Raw genomic sequence first — 15,824 nt, 5'->3', positions numbered from 1 at the left:
TGTTTTTTGGCTAAAGCCTACATCAGGGTGAAGCTGTCACACCAAGTGCATTTAACCAGCAATAGTCTGTTCATTTTTTGGCCATATACAAAATCAGGGGCAAGCTGCGCCTGTCACCAAGTGCATTTAACCCTCAATGGTGTGGTTGTTTTTTGGCTAAAGCCTACATCAGGGTGAAGCTGTCACACCAAGTGCATTTAACCAGCAATAGTCTGTTCATTTTTTGGCCATATCCCAGTCTAATTCTGTCACTAAATCCATACCGGTCACCCAGCGCCTAAATACTAGGCCTCAAATTTATATCCAGCTAAATCTGTCCCTAGTGCTGTAGCTGGGCGAGTTATTTAGTGTCCGTTCAAGCACATTTCTTGTTCTGGGTTGAAATACAATTCTCAATTTAGCAATTTCATAATTTAGTGGTTCCTGCTATATCAGAGCTCTTTGAAATCTATCCCAAAAAGGGTATATAATATTGAAGGTGCACATAGGGTCATTCAGAGTAACTTCACACACACCCGCTACTGTGTATTTCCAAGTCTAATTCTGTCACTAAATCCATACCGGTGACCCAGCGCCTAAATACTAGGCCTCAAATTTAATTCCCTCTAAATCTCTCGTTACCCACCGCTGTACTGTTGTTGCTGGGCAAGATATTTAGTGTCCGTCAAAGCACATTTTTTGTTCTGGGTTGAAGTACAATTCCCAATTTAGCAATTTCATAATTTAGTGGTTTCTGCTATATCAGAGCTATTTGAAATCTATCCCAAAAAGGGTATATAATATTGAAGGTGCACATAGGGTCATTCAGAATAACTTCACACACACCCGCTACTGTGTATTTCCAAGTCTAATTCTGTCACTAAACCCATACCTGTCACCCAGCGCCTAAATACTAGGCCTCAAATTTAAATCCCTCTAAATCTCTCGTTACCGTTGTCCTGTTGTAGCTGGGAAAGTTATTTAGTGCCCGTCAAAGCACATTTTTTGTTCTGGGTTGAAGTACAATTCCCAATTTAGCAATTTCATAATTTAGTGGTTCCTGCTATATCAGAGCTATTTGAAATCTATCCCAAAAAGGGTATATAATATTGAAGGTGCACATAGGGTCATTCAGAATAACTTCACACACACCCGCTACTGTGTATTTCCAAGTCTAATTCTGTCACTAAATCCATACCGGTGACCCAGCGCCTAAATACTAGGCCTCAAATTTAATTCCCTCTAAATCTCTCGTTACCCACCGCTGTACTGTTGTTGCTGGGCAAGATATTTAGTGTCCGTCAAAGCACATTTTTTGTTCTGGGTTGAAGTACAATTCCCAATTTAGCAATTTCATAATTTAGTGGTTTCTGCTATATCAGAGCTATTTGAAATCTATCCCTAAAAGGGTATATAATATTGAAGGTGCACATAGGGTCATTCAGAATAACTTCACACACACCCGCTACTGTGTATTTCCAAGTCTAATTCTGTCACTAAATCCATACCGGTGACCCAGCGCCTAAATACTAGGCCTCAAATTTAATTCCCTCTAAATCTCTCGTTACCCACCGGTGTACTGTTGTTGCTGGGCAAGATATTTAGTGTCCGTCAAAGCACATTTTTTGTTCTGGGTTGAAGTACAATTCCCAATTTAGCAATTTCATAATTTAGTGGTTTCTGCTATATCAGAGCTATTTGAAATCTATCCCTAAAAGGGTATATAATATTCAAGGTGCACATAGGGTCATTCAGAATAACTTCACACACACGCTTCTGTGCATTTCCAAGTCTAATTCTGTCACTAAATCCATACCGGTGACCCAGCGCCTAAATACTAGGCCTCAAATTTAAATCCCTCTAAATCTCTCGTTACCCACCACTGTACTGTTGTTGCTGGGCAAGATATTTAGTGTCCGTCAAAGCACATTTTTTGTTCTGGGTTGAAGTACAATTCCCAATTTAGCAATTTCATAATTTAGTGGTTTCTGCTATATCAGAGCTATTTGAAATCTATCCCTAAAAGGGTATATAATATTGAAGGTGCACATAGGGTCATTCAGAATAACTTCACACACACGCTTCTGTGCATTTCCAAGTCTAATTCTGTCACTAAATCCATACCGGTGACCCAGCGCCTAAATACTAGGCCTCAAATTTAATTCCCTCTAAATCTCTCGTTACCCACCGCTGTACTGTTGTTGCTGGGCAAGATATTTAGTGTCCGTCAAAGCACATTTTTTGTTCTGGGTTGAAGTACAATTCCCAATTTAGCAATTTCATAATTTAGTGGTTTCTGCTATATCAGAGCTATTTGAAATCTATCCCTAAAAGGGTATATAATATTGAAGGTGCACATAGGGTCATTCAGAATAACTTCACACACACCCGCTACTGTGTATTTCCAAGTCTAATTCTGTCACTAAATCCATACCGGTGACCCAGCGCCTAAATACTAGGCCTCAAATTTAATTCCCTCTAAATCTCTCGTTACCCACCGGTGTACTGTTGTTGCTGGGCAAGATATTTAGTGTCCGTCAAAGCACATTTTTTGTTCTGGGTTGAAGTACAATTCCCAATTTAGCAATTTCATAATTTAGTGGTTTCTGCTATATCAGAGCTATTTGAAATCTATCCCTAAAAGGGTATATAATATTGAAGGTGCACATAGGGTCATTCAGAATAACTTCACACACACGCTTCTGTGCATTTCCAAGTCTAATTCTGTCACTAAATCCATACCGGTGACCCAGCGCCTAAATACTAGGCCTCAAATTTAAATCCCTCTAAATCTCTCGTTACCCACCACTGTACTGTTGTTGCTGGGCAAGATATTTAGTGTCCGTCAAAGCACATTTTTTGTTCTGGGTTGAAGTACAATTCCCAATTTAGCAATTTCATAATTTAGTGGTTTCTGCTATATCAGAGCTATTTGAAATCTATCCCTAAAAGGGTATATAATATTGAAGGTGCACATAGGGTCATTCAGAATAACTTCACACACACGCTTCTGTGCATTTCCAAGTCTAATTCTGTCACTAAATCCATACCGGTGACCCAGCGCCTAAATACTAGGCCTCAAATTTAATTCCCTCTAAATCTCTCGTTACCCACCGCTGTACTGTTGTTGCTGGGCAAGATATTTAGTGTCCGTCAAAGCACATTTTTTGTTCTGGGTTGAAGTACAATTCCCAATTTAGCAATTTCATAATTTAGTGGTTTCTGCTATATCAGAGCTATTTGAAATCTATCCCTAAAAGGGTATATAATATTCAAGGTGCACATAGGGTCATTCAGAATAACTTCACACACACCCGCTACTGTGTATTTCCAAGTCTAATTCTGTCACTAAATCCATACCGGTGACCCAGCGCCTAAATACTAGGCCTCAAATTTAATTCCCTCTAAATCTCTCGTTACCCACCGGTGTACTGTTGTTGCTGGGCAAGATATTTAGTGTCCGTCAAAGCACATTTTTTGTTCTGGGTTGAAGTACAATTCCCAATTTAGCAATTTCATAATTTAGTGGTTTCTGCTATATCAGAGCTATTTGAAATCTATCCCTAAAAGGGTATATAATATTGAAGGTGCACATAGGGTCATTCAGAATAACTTCACACACACGCTTCTGTGCATTTCCAAGTCTAATTCTGTCACTAAATCCATACCGGTGACCCAGCGCCTAAATACTAGGCCTCAAATTTAAATCCCTCTAAATCTCTCGTTACCCACCGCTGTACTGTTGTTGCTGGGCAAGATATTTAGTGTCCGTCAAAGCACATTTTTTGTTCTGGGTTGAAGTACAATTCCCAATTTAGCAATTTCATAATTTAGTGGTTTCTGCTATATCAGAGCTATTTGAAATCTATCCCTAAAAGGGTATATAATATTGAAGGTGCACATAGGGTCATTCAGAATAACTTCACACACACGCTTCTGTGCATTTCCAAGTCTAATTCTGTCACTAAATCCATACCGGTGACCCAACGCCTAAATACTAGGCCTCAAATTTAAATCCCTCTAAATCTCTCGTTACCCACCGCTGTACTGTTGTTGCTGGGCAAGATATTTAGTGTCCGTCAAAGCACATTTTTTGTTCTGGGTTGAAGTACAATTCCCAATTTAGCAATTTCATAATTTAGTGGTTTCTGCTATATCAGAGCTATTTGAAATCTATCCCTAAAAGGGTATATAATATTGAAGGTGCACATAGGGTCATTCAGAATAACTTCACACACACGCTTCTGTGCATTTCCAAGTCTAATTCTGTCACTAAATCCATACCGGTCACCCAGCGCCTAAATACTAGGCCTCAAATTTATATCCCGCTGAATTTGAATACAATACATTGGGCCAAATAATATATTTGTTGTTGTGGTGAACCATAACAATGAGAAAAACATCTAGTAAGGGACGCGGACGTGGACATGGTCGTGGTGGTGTTAGTGGACCCTCTGGTGCTGGGAGAGGACGTGGCCGTTCTGCCACATCCACACGTCCTAGTGTACCAACTACCTCAGGTCCCAGTAGCCGCCAGAATTTACAGCGATATATGGTGGGGCCCAATGCCGTTCTAAGGATGGTAAGGCCTGAGCAGGTACAGGCATTAGTCAATTGGGTGGCCGACAGTGGATCCAGCACGTTCACATTATCTCCCACCCAGTCTTCTGCAGAAAGCGCACAGATGGCGCCTGAAAACCAACCCCATCAGTCTGTCACATCACCCCCATGCATACCAGGGAAACTGTCTCAGCCTCAAGTTATGCAGCAGTCTCTTATGCTGTTTGAAGACTCCGCTGGCAGGGTTTCCCAAGGGCATCCACCTAGCCCTTCCCCAGCGGTGAAAGACATAGAATGCACTGACGCACAACCACTTATGTTTCCTGATGATGAGGACATGGGAATACCACCTCAGCATGTCTCTGATGATGACGAAACACAGGTGCCAACTGCTGCGTCTTTCTGCAGTGTGCAGACTGAACAGGAGGTCAGGGATCAAGACTGGGTGGAAGACGATGCAGGGGACGATGAGGTCCTAGACCCCACATGGAATGAAGGTCGTGCCACTGACTTTCACAGTTCGGAGGAAGAGGCAGTGGTGAGACCGAGCCAACAGCGTAGCAAAAGAGGGAGCAGTGGGCAAAAGCAGAACACCCGCCGCCAAGAGACTCCGCCTGCTACTGACCGCCGCCATCTGGGACCGAGCACCCCAAAGGCAGCTTCAAGGAGTTCCCTGGCATGGCACTTCTTCAAACAATGTGCTGACGACAAGACCCGAGTGGTTTGCACGCTGTGCCATCAGAGCCTGAAGCGAGGCATTAACGTTCTGAACCTGAGCACAACCTGCATGACCAGGCACCTGCATGCAAAGCATGAACTGCAGTGGAGTAAACACCTTAAAACCAAGGAAGTCACTCAGGCTCCCCCTGCTACCTCTTCTGCTGCTGCCGCCTCGGCCTATTCTGCTGCTGCCGCCTCGGCCTCTTCCTCCGCCTCTGGAGGAACGTTGGCACCTGCCGCCCAGCAAACAGGGGATGTACCACCAACACCACCACCACCACCTCCGTCACCAAGCGTCTCAACCATGTCACACGCCAGCGTTCAGCTCTCCATCTCACAAACATTTGATAGAAAGCGTAAATTCCCACCTAGCCACCCTCGATCCCTGGCCCTGAATGCCAGCATTTCTAAACTACTGGCCTATGAAATGCTGTCATTTAGGCTGGTGGACACAGACAGCTTCAAACAGCTCATGTCGCTTGCTGTCCCACAGTATGTTGTTCCCAGCCGGCACTACTTCTCCAAGAGAGCCGTGCCTTCCCTGCACAACCAAGTATCCGATAAAATCAAGTGTGCACTGCGCAACGCCATCTGTAGCAAGGTCCACCTAACCACAGATACGTGGACCAGTAAGCACGGCCAGGGACGCTATATCTCCCTAACTGCACACTGGGTAAATGTAGTGGCAGCTGGGCCCCAGGCGGAGAGCTGTTTGGCGCACGTCCTGCCGCCGCCAAGGATCGCAGGGCAACATTCTTTGCCTCCTGTTGCCACCTCCTCCTTCTCGGCTTCCTCCTCCTCTTCTTCCACCTGCTCATCCAGTCAGCCACACACCTTCACCACCAACTTCAGCACAGCCCGGGGTAAACGTCAGCAGGCCATTCTGAAACTCATATGTTTGGGGGACAGGCCCCACACCGCACAGGAGTTGTGGCGGGGTATTGAACAACAGACCGACGAGTGGTTGCTGCCGGTGAGCCTCAAGCCCGGCCTGGTGGTGTGTGATAATGGGCGAAATCTCGTTGCAGCTCTGGGACTAGCCAATTTGACGCACATCCCTTGCTTGGCGCATGTGCTGAATTTGGTGGTGCAGAAGTTCATTCACAACTACCCCGACATGTCAGAGCTGCTGCATAAAGTGCGGGCCGTCTGTTCGCGCTTCCGGCGTTCACATCCTGCCGCTGCTCGCCTGTCTGCGCTACAGCGTAACTTCGGCCTTCCCGCTCACCGCCTCATATGCGACGTGCCCACCAGGTGGAACTCCACCTTGCACATGCTGGACAGACTGTGCGAGCAGCAGCAGGCCATAGTGGAGTTTCAGCTGCAGCACGCACGGGTCAGTCGCACTACAGAACAGCACCACTTCACCACCAATGACTGGGCCTCCATGCGAGACCTGTGTGCCCTGTTGCGCTGTTTCGAGTACTCCACCAACATGGCCAGTGGCGATGACACCGTTATCAGCGTTACAATACCACTTCTATGTCTCCTTGAGAAAACACTTAGGGCGATGATGGAACAGGAGGTGGCCCAGGAGGAGGAGGAGGAGGATGAGGAAGAGGGGTCATTTTTAGCACTTTCAGGCCAGTCTCTTCGAAGTGACTCAGAGGGAGGTTTTTTGCAACAGCAGAGGCCAGGTACAAATGTGGCCAGCCAGGGCCCACTACTGGAGGACGAGGAGGACGAGGATGAGGAGGAGGTGGAGGAGGATGAGGATGAAGCATGGTCACAGCGGGGTGGCACCCAACGCAGCTCGGGTCCATCACTGGTGCGTGGCTGGGGGGAAAGGCAGGACGATGACGATACGCCTCCCACAGAGGACAGCTTGTCCTTACCCCTGGGCAGCCTGGCACACATGAGCGACTACATGCTGCAGTGCCTGCGCAACGACAGCAGAGTTGCCCACATTTTAACCTGTGCGGACTACTGGGTTGCCACCCTGCTGGATCCACGCTACAAAGACAATGTGCCCACCTTACTTCCTGCACTGGAGCGTGATAGGAAGATGCGCGAGTACAAGCGCACGTTGGTAGACGCGCTACTGAGAGCATTCCCAAATGTCACAGGGGAACAAGTGGAAGCCCAAGGCCAAGGCAGAGGAGGAGCAAGAGGTCGCCAAGGCAGCTGTGTCACGGCCAGCTCCTCTGAGGGCAGGGTTAGCATGGCAGAGATGTGGAAAACTTTTGTCAACACGCCACAGCTAACTGCACCACCACCTGATACGCAACGTGTTAGCAGGAGGCAACATTTCACTAACATGGTGGAACAGTACGTGTGCACACCCCTCCACGTACTGACTGATGGTTCGGCCCCATTCAACTTCTGGGTCTCTAAATTGTCCACGTGGCCAGAGCTAGCCTTTTATGCCTTGGAGGTGCTGGCCTGCCCGGCAGCCAGCGTTTTGTCTGAACGTGTATTCAGCACGGCAGGGGGCGTCATTACAGACAAACGCAGCCGCCTGTCTACAGCCAATGTGGACAAGCTGACGTTCATAAAAATGAACCAGGCATGGATCCCACAGGACCTGTCCGTCCCTTGTCCAGATTAGACATTAACTACCTCCCCATAACCATATATTATTGGACTCCAGGGCACTTCCTCATTCAATCCTATTTTTATTTTCATTTTACCATTATATTGCGATGCTACCCAAAGTTGAATGAACCTCTCCTCTGCCTGTGTGCTAGGCCTAAATATATGCCAATGGACTGTTGCAGTGGTGGCTGACATGAAGCCTGATTCTCTGCTATGACATGCAGACTAATTCTCTGCTGACATGAAGCCAGATTGTCTGTTACGGGACCTCTCTCCTCTGCCTGGGTGCTGGGCCTAAATTTATGACCATGGACTGTTGCAGTGGTGGCTGACGTGAAGCCTGATTCTCTGCTATGACATGCAGACTGATTCTCTGCTGACATGAAGCCAGATCGTCTGTTACGGGACCTCTCTGCTCTGCCTGTGTGCTAGGCCTAAATATATGCCAATGGACTGTTGCAGTGGTGGGTGACGTGAAGCCTCATTCTCTGCTATGACATGCAGACTGATTCTCTGCTGACATGAAGCCAGATTGTCTGTTACGGGACCTCTCTGCTCTGCCTGTGTGCTAGGCCTAAATATATGCCAATGGACTGTTGCAGTGGTGGGTGACGTGAAGCCTCATTCTCTGCTATGACATGCAGACTGATTCTCTGCTGACATGAAGCCAGATCCTCTGTTACGGGAGCTCTCTCCTCTGCCTGGGTGCTGGGCCTAAATTTATGACAATTGACTGTTGCAGTGGTGGGTGACGTGAAGCCTGATTCTCTGCTATGATATGAAGACTGATTCTCTGCTGACATGAAGCCAGATTGTCTGTTACGGGACCTTTCTCCTCTGCCTGGGTTCTGGGCCTAAATTTATGAAAATTGACTCTTACAGTGGTGGGTGACGTGAAGCCTGATTCTCTGCTATGATATGAAGACTGATTCTCTGCTGACATGAAGCCAGATTCTCTGTTACGGGACCTCTCTCCTCTGCCTGGGTGCTGGGCCTAAATTTATGACAATGGACTGTTGCAGTGGTGGCTGACGTGAAGCCTGATTCTCTGCTATGACATGCAGACTGATTCTCTGCTGTCATGAAGCCAGATTGTCTGTTACGGGACCTCTCTGCTCTGCCTGTGTGCTAGGCCTAAATATATGCCAATGGACTGTTGCAGTGGTGGCTGACGTGAAGCCTCATTCTCTGCTATGACATGCAGACTGATTCTCTGCTGTCATGAAGCCAGATTGTCTGTTACGGGACCTCTCTGCTCTGCCTGTGTGCTAGGCCTAAATATATGCCAATGGACTGTTGCAGTGGTGGGTGACGTGAAGCCTCATTCTCTGCTATGACATGCAGACTGATTCTCTGCTGACATGAAGCCAGATTGTCTGTTACGGGACCTCTCTGCTCTGCCTGTGTGCTAGGCCTAAATATATGCCAATGGACTGTTGCAGTGGTGGGTGACGTGAAGCCTCATTCTCTGCTATGACATGCAGACTGATTCTCTGCTGACATGAAGCCAGATTGTCTGTTACGGGACCTCTCTGCTCTGCCTGTGTGCTAGGCCTAAATATATGCCAATGGACTGTTGCAGTGGTGGGTGACGTGAAGCCTCATTCTCTGCTATGACATGCAGACTGATTCTCTGCTGACATGAAGCCAGATTGTCTGTTACGGGACCTCTCTGCTCTGCCTGTGTGCTAGGCCTAAATATATGCCAATGGACTGTTGCAGTGGTGGGTGACGTGAAGCCTCATTCTCTGCTATGACATGCAGACTGATTCTCTGCTGACATGAAGCCAGATTGTCTGTTACGGGACCTCTCTGCTCTGCCTGTGTGCTAGGCCTAAATATATGCCAATGGACTGTTGCAGTGGTGGGTGACGTGAAGCCTCATTCTCTGCTATGACATGCAGACTGATTCTCTGCTGACATGAAGCCAGATCCTCTGTTACGGGAGCTCTCTCCTCTGCCTGGGTGCTGGGCCTAAATTTATGACAATTGACTGTTGCAGTGGTGGGTGACGTGAAGCCTGATTCTCTGCTATGATATGAAGACTGATTCTCTGCTGACATGAAGCCAGATTGTCTGTTACGGGACCTTTCTCCTCTGCCTGGGTTCTGGGCCTAAATTTATGAAAATTGACTCTTACAGTGGTGGGTGACGTGAAGCCTGATTCTCTGCTATGATATGAAGACTGATTCTCTGCTGACATGAAGCCAGATTCTCTGTTACGGGACCTCTCTCCTCTGCCTGGGTGCTGGGTAGTGTTGAGCGCGAATATTCGAAAAGCAAATTTTTTTCGCGAATATCGCAACTTCGCGATTTCGCGAATATTTCGAATATAGTGCTATATATTCGTAAAAACGAATATTCGTTTTTTGTTTCCCCCCCCCCCCCACAAAATTACAGTACACATATAATTGATTGTTTCCCAAAGGTCCAACAGCTCAGATCTTACTCACATTGCCTAGAAAGTGATTGAGGCGCGAATCTTCGTAAGGCGATTTTATTAGCGCACATGCGAATATCGGCACGTCCCAGAACAGAGGCAAAGGGCTTTGCATTCATACATTAGTGAATTGAGTTGCGAATCTTCGTAAGGCGATTTTATTAGCGCACATGCGAATATCTACACTTGTCCCAGAACAGAGGCAAAGGGCTTTGCATTCATACATTAGTGATTGAATTGAGCTGCGAATCTTCGTAAGGCGATTTTATTAACGCAAATGCAAATATCTACACTTGTCCCCAGAACAGAGAGGCAAAGGCCTGTGCATTCATATAGTATAGCACCATATTCGCGAATACGTAGAACTTCGTAAAAGTCGATTTACGAATATTCGTATTTTTTATTTTACTTTCCACCTTACAGATTACATTGATCTGTACTCTGTCAACTACTGTCATCACCCCCCACTGTATCTCGATTGATTCCCAAAAGTCTCACATTCCCTAGAAAGTGATTGAGGTGCGAATCTTCGTAAGGCGATTTTATTAGCGCACATGCGAATATCTACACTTGTCCCAGAACAGAGGCAAAGGGCATTGCATTCATACATTAGTGATTGAATTGAGTTGCGAATCTTCGTAAGGCGATTTCATTAGCGCACATGTGAATTTTGCATAGCATATGTATTATGCGATAATTCGAATTATCGCATATGCGAAATAATAACGAATTTGAATAATCGCGAATATTTTACGAATATTCTTTCGAATATTCACAAAATTTCGCGAATTCGAATATGGGACATGCCGCTCAACACTAGTGCTGGGCCTAAATTTATGACAATGGACTGTTGCAGTGGTGGGTGACGTGAAGCCTGATTCTCTGCTATGACATGCAGACTGATTCTCTGCTGACATGAAGCCAGATTGTCTGTTACGGGACCTCTCTCCTCTGCCTGGGTGCTGGGCCTAAATATATGCCAATGGACTGTTGCAGTGGTGGCTGACGTGAAGCCTCATTCTCTGCTATGACATGCAGACTAATTCTCTGCTGACATGAAGACAGATTCTCTGTTACGGGACCTCTCTCCTCTGCCTGGGTGCCGGGGCCTAAATATCTGAGAATGGACTGTTCCAGTGGTGGCTGACGTGAAGCCTCATTCTCTGCTATGACATGCAGACTAATTCTCTGCTGACATGAAGACAGATTCTCTGTTACGGGACCTCCCTCCTCTGCCTGGGTGCTGGGCCTAAATATATGCCAATGGACTGTTGCAGTGGTGGCTGACGTGAAGCCTCATTCTCTGCTATGACATGCAGACTAATTCTCTGCTGACATGAAGACAGATTCTCTGTTACGGGACCTCCCTCCTCTGCCTGGGTGCTGGGCCTAAATATATGCCAATGGACTGTTGCAGTGGTGGCTGACGTGAAGCCTCATTCTCTGCTATGACATGCAGACTGATTCTCTGCTGACATGAAGCCAGATTCTCTGTTACGGGACCTCTCTCCTCTGCCTGTGTGTGTGCTGGGCCTAAATATATGCCAATGGACTGTTGCAGTGGTGGCTGACGTGAAGCCTCATTCTCTGCTATGACATGCAGACTGATTCTCTGCTGACATGAAGCCAGATTCTCTGTTACGGGACCTCTCTCCTCTGCCTGTGTGTGTGCTGGGCCTAAATATATGCCAATGGACTGTTGCAGTGGTGGCTGACGTGAAGCCTCATTCTCTGCTATGACATGCAGACTAATTCTCTGCTGACATGAAGACAGATTCTCTGTTACGGGACCTCCCTCCTCTGCCTGGGTGCTGGGCCTAAATATATGCCAATGGACTGTTGCAGTGGTGGCTGACGTGAAGCCTCATTCTCTGCTATGACATGCAGACTGATTCTCTGCTGACATGAAGCCAGATTCTCTGTTACGGGACCTCTCTCCTCTGCCTGTGTGTGTGCTGGGCCTAAATATATGCCAATGGACTGTTGCAGTGGTGGCTGACGTGAAGCCTCATTCTCTGCTATGACATGCAGACTGATTCTCTGCTGACATGAAGCCAGATTCTCTGTTACGGGACCTCTCTCCTCTGCCTGTGTGTGTGCTGGGCCTAAATATATGCCAATGGACTGTTGCAGTGGTGGCTGACGTGAAGCCTCATTCTCTGCTATGACATGCAGACTAATTCTCTGCTGACATGAAGACAGATTCTCTGTTACGGGACCTCCCTCCTCTGCCTGGGTGCTGGGCCTAAATATATGCCAATGGACTGTTGCAGTGGTGGCTGACGTGAAGCCTCATTCTCTGCTATGACATGCAGACTAATTCTCTGCTGACATGAAGACAGATTCTCTGTTACGGGACCTCTCTCCTCTGCCTGGGTGCCGGGGCCTAAATATCTGAGAATGGACTGTTCCAGTGGTGGGTGACGGGAAGCCAGATTCTCTGCTATGGAACCTCTCTCCAATTGATTTTGGTTAATTTTTATTTATTTAATTTTTATTTTAATTCATTTCCCTATCCACATTTGTTTGCAGGGGATTTACCTACATGTTGCTGCCTTTTGCAGCCCTCTAGCTCTTTCCTGGGCTGTTTTACAGCCTTTTTAGTGCCGAAAAGTTCGGGTCCCCATTGACTTCAATGGGGTTCGGGTTCGGGACGAAGTTCGGATCGGGTTCGGATCCCGAACCCGAACATTTCCGGGATGTTCGGCCGAACTTCTCGAACCCGAACATCCAGGTGTTCGCTCAACTCTACTTGAGGGGTTTAGTTTCTAAAATGGGGTCATTTTGGGGTGGTTTCTATTATGTAAGCCTCACAAAGTGACTTCAGACCTGAACTGGTCCTTAAAAAGTGGGTTTTGGAATTTCTAGATTCGCTTCTAAAATTCTAAGCCTTCTAACGTCCCCAAAAATAAAATGGCATTCACAAATCCAAATCCAAACATGAAGTAGACATATGGGGATGGTAAAGTAATAACTATTTTGGGACGTATTACTATCTATTATAAAAGTAGAGAAATTGAAATTTGCAAATTTGCTAATTTTTTTAATTTTGGGTAAATTTGCCATTTTTACCACTGTCATGAAGTACAATATGTGATGAGAAAACAATCTAAGAATGGCCTGGATAAGTAAAAACGTTTTAAAGTTATCACCACATAAAGTGACACGTCAGATTTGCAAAAAATTTTAGAAAAATGCCAGGGTCCTGAAGAGGTTAATCCAGATACAATGTTTTGGTCATACAAAGGTTTCTTCAAGCATACTTTGCATGGCTTGTTATTTTGGGCCCATATGCCAACACTAATAGGCACATGATAGGTGGACGGCCCTGTTAGAGATTTAGCATTGCGGCCCAGGAGTTAGGCTTCTTTTACATGGCCGTCCTGGATTTGCTCCGGATGCGTCGCGTGTGCATTGAGGGAAACCTGCGCTAGTAGGCACGCAATTGCAGTCAGTTTTGGTTGCGATTGCCTTCCGATGTTAATTTTTTTCCGCGCGAGTGCAATGTGTTTTGCACGCGCATAAAAAAAAGCTTAATGTGGTACCCAGACCCGAACCCGGACTTCTTCACTGAAGTTCGGGTTTGGGTTAGGTGTTCTATAAATTTTATTATTTTCCTTTATAACATGGTTATAAGGGAAAATAATAGCATTCTTAATACAGAATGCTTACTAAAATGTGGCTTGAGGGGTTAAAAAGAATTTAAAAAAATTAACTCACCTCATCCTCTTGTTCGCGCAGCAGGCATGTCTTCTTTCTTCTTCTTTCAGGACCTGCAAAAGGACCTTTCATGACATAATCGCGCTCACCGCGTTCTGTATTAAGAATGCTATTATTTTCCTTTACAACCATGTTATAAGGGAAAATAATACAGTAAATTGACTTTTATCAATTGACTAACATCATCTCCTAGCAACCATGCGTGAAAATCGCATTGCATCCGCACTTGCTTGCGGATGCTTGCGATTTTCACGCAGACCTATTCATTTCCATGGGGCCTGCGTGGCATGAAAAACGCAGAATATAGAACATGTTGCGATTTTCACGCAACGCACAAGTGATGCGTGAATATCACCGCTCATCTGAACAGCCCCATTGAAGTGAATGGGTCCAGATTCAGTGGGGGTGTAATGCGTTCACCTCATGCATTGCTTCCACGCAGAAAACTTGCCTGTGTGAAAGGGGCCTTACAGTGAAAGTTAAGCCTTTGCCTATAGCCATATAATAGAGTACCTGCAGTTATTCCTCTGTACATTCTCCACATGTATGACAACCCTTTGCATGACAACTTATAGAGAATACTATGGCTGCTATTATACATATGAAAATGACTGTCACTGATAATGTTTATCGGCTGCTACCCAATCTTATGTGAGAGCTGCAATATTAGGCTTTCGCAGAAATATATATAGCCAGTGGTGCATCTGCAGAGGCTTGCAGACACACAGCTGCAGCTGAGCTAAACTTGATGGTTAACGTGTTAAGTAAAAAATTGCACAAAAAAGTTAACTAACTCTTTCAATGTATTTCAATGGCTTTTGTCACAAGATGGCACAAGATAACACTGTGACAGGAGAATTTTAGCTCGGCTACATCTGTACCCAGGACCTGGTACTTAAATGGGCACTAACTTTCCAAACAACTTAAAATTCACTTTAGGTGAACCTGAACAAATCTGCAAATCATTTTGATAAAAAAAATATATATTATTAACCCTGAAAAAAAAAAATCTGAATTATCTGCCACTAAGTGTCTCCCTTCTAACAATTTTTCTGTGCACTTACTGTTAGGCCACTTGCACATGAAAGTATTTTCATTTTGTTTCCATTCCGTTTTTTTGCGGACCGTATACGGAACCATTCATTTCAATGGGTCCGCAAAAAAAAGGAAGTTACACCGTGTGCATTCCGTTTCCGCAAAATACATATGGTTGTGTGCATGAGGCCTTACTAAGTGAATCCGGTCCTTATCAGCGGACTGAAGAAAGTGGGTGTGTCTTTCTTCATTGGATGGCTCCAGAGCTCAGTTTTCCTCTGAGCTCAGTGTAGAGGTCCCTTCCCTTACTACAGAATTCTCAGTATCTCAGAATATCTTTTTGTGTATAGACATCCACATCTACCTTACAGTACATAGTAGGTGCATTCCTTACTCCACCCATAATATAATTAATTTATATATAAAGTGCTTGAATGCCTCTGCATGTGTTTGTTTTAGCTTTGTTAATTAGTCAGCATCCCTCACTGGACTGACTCTGCATACGTTTACATAGTCCTTACACCATATGTGCTCTAATCAATAAGTGTCCTTGTGTTCAGGATCTTCCCCCTCATAAACTCTCCCTCAGCTCTGAAGAGGGGAGGGTGTCTGGTAGTGTTGATCGAGCACCGTAGTGCTCGGGTGCTCGGGCCAAACACATTGTGATATTCAGGTGCTCGACCGAGGACCAGAGTATAATGGAAGTCAATGGGAGAACCTGAACATTAAACCAGGTAACCCCTGCTCTGAAGAGGGGATGGTGCCTGGTTCATAAGAAAATGTCAGAAATTGTAGGTAACACCACCGAAATGGTTCTGTAACAGCATGGGGAGGA

Source organism: Bufo gargarizans, chromosome 5 (assembly GCF_014858855.1).
Source record: "Bufo gargarizans isolate SCDJY-AF-19 chromosome 5, ASM1485885v1, whole genome shotgun sequence".
Classification (NCBI taxonomy): domain Eukaryota; kingdom Metazoa; phylum Chordata; class Amphibia; order Anura; family Bufonidae; genus Bufo; species Bufo gargarizans.
This window is presented reverse-complemented; position numbering follows the sequence as displayed.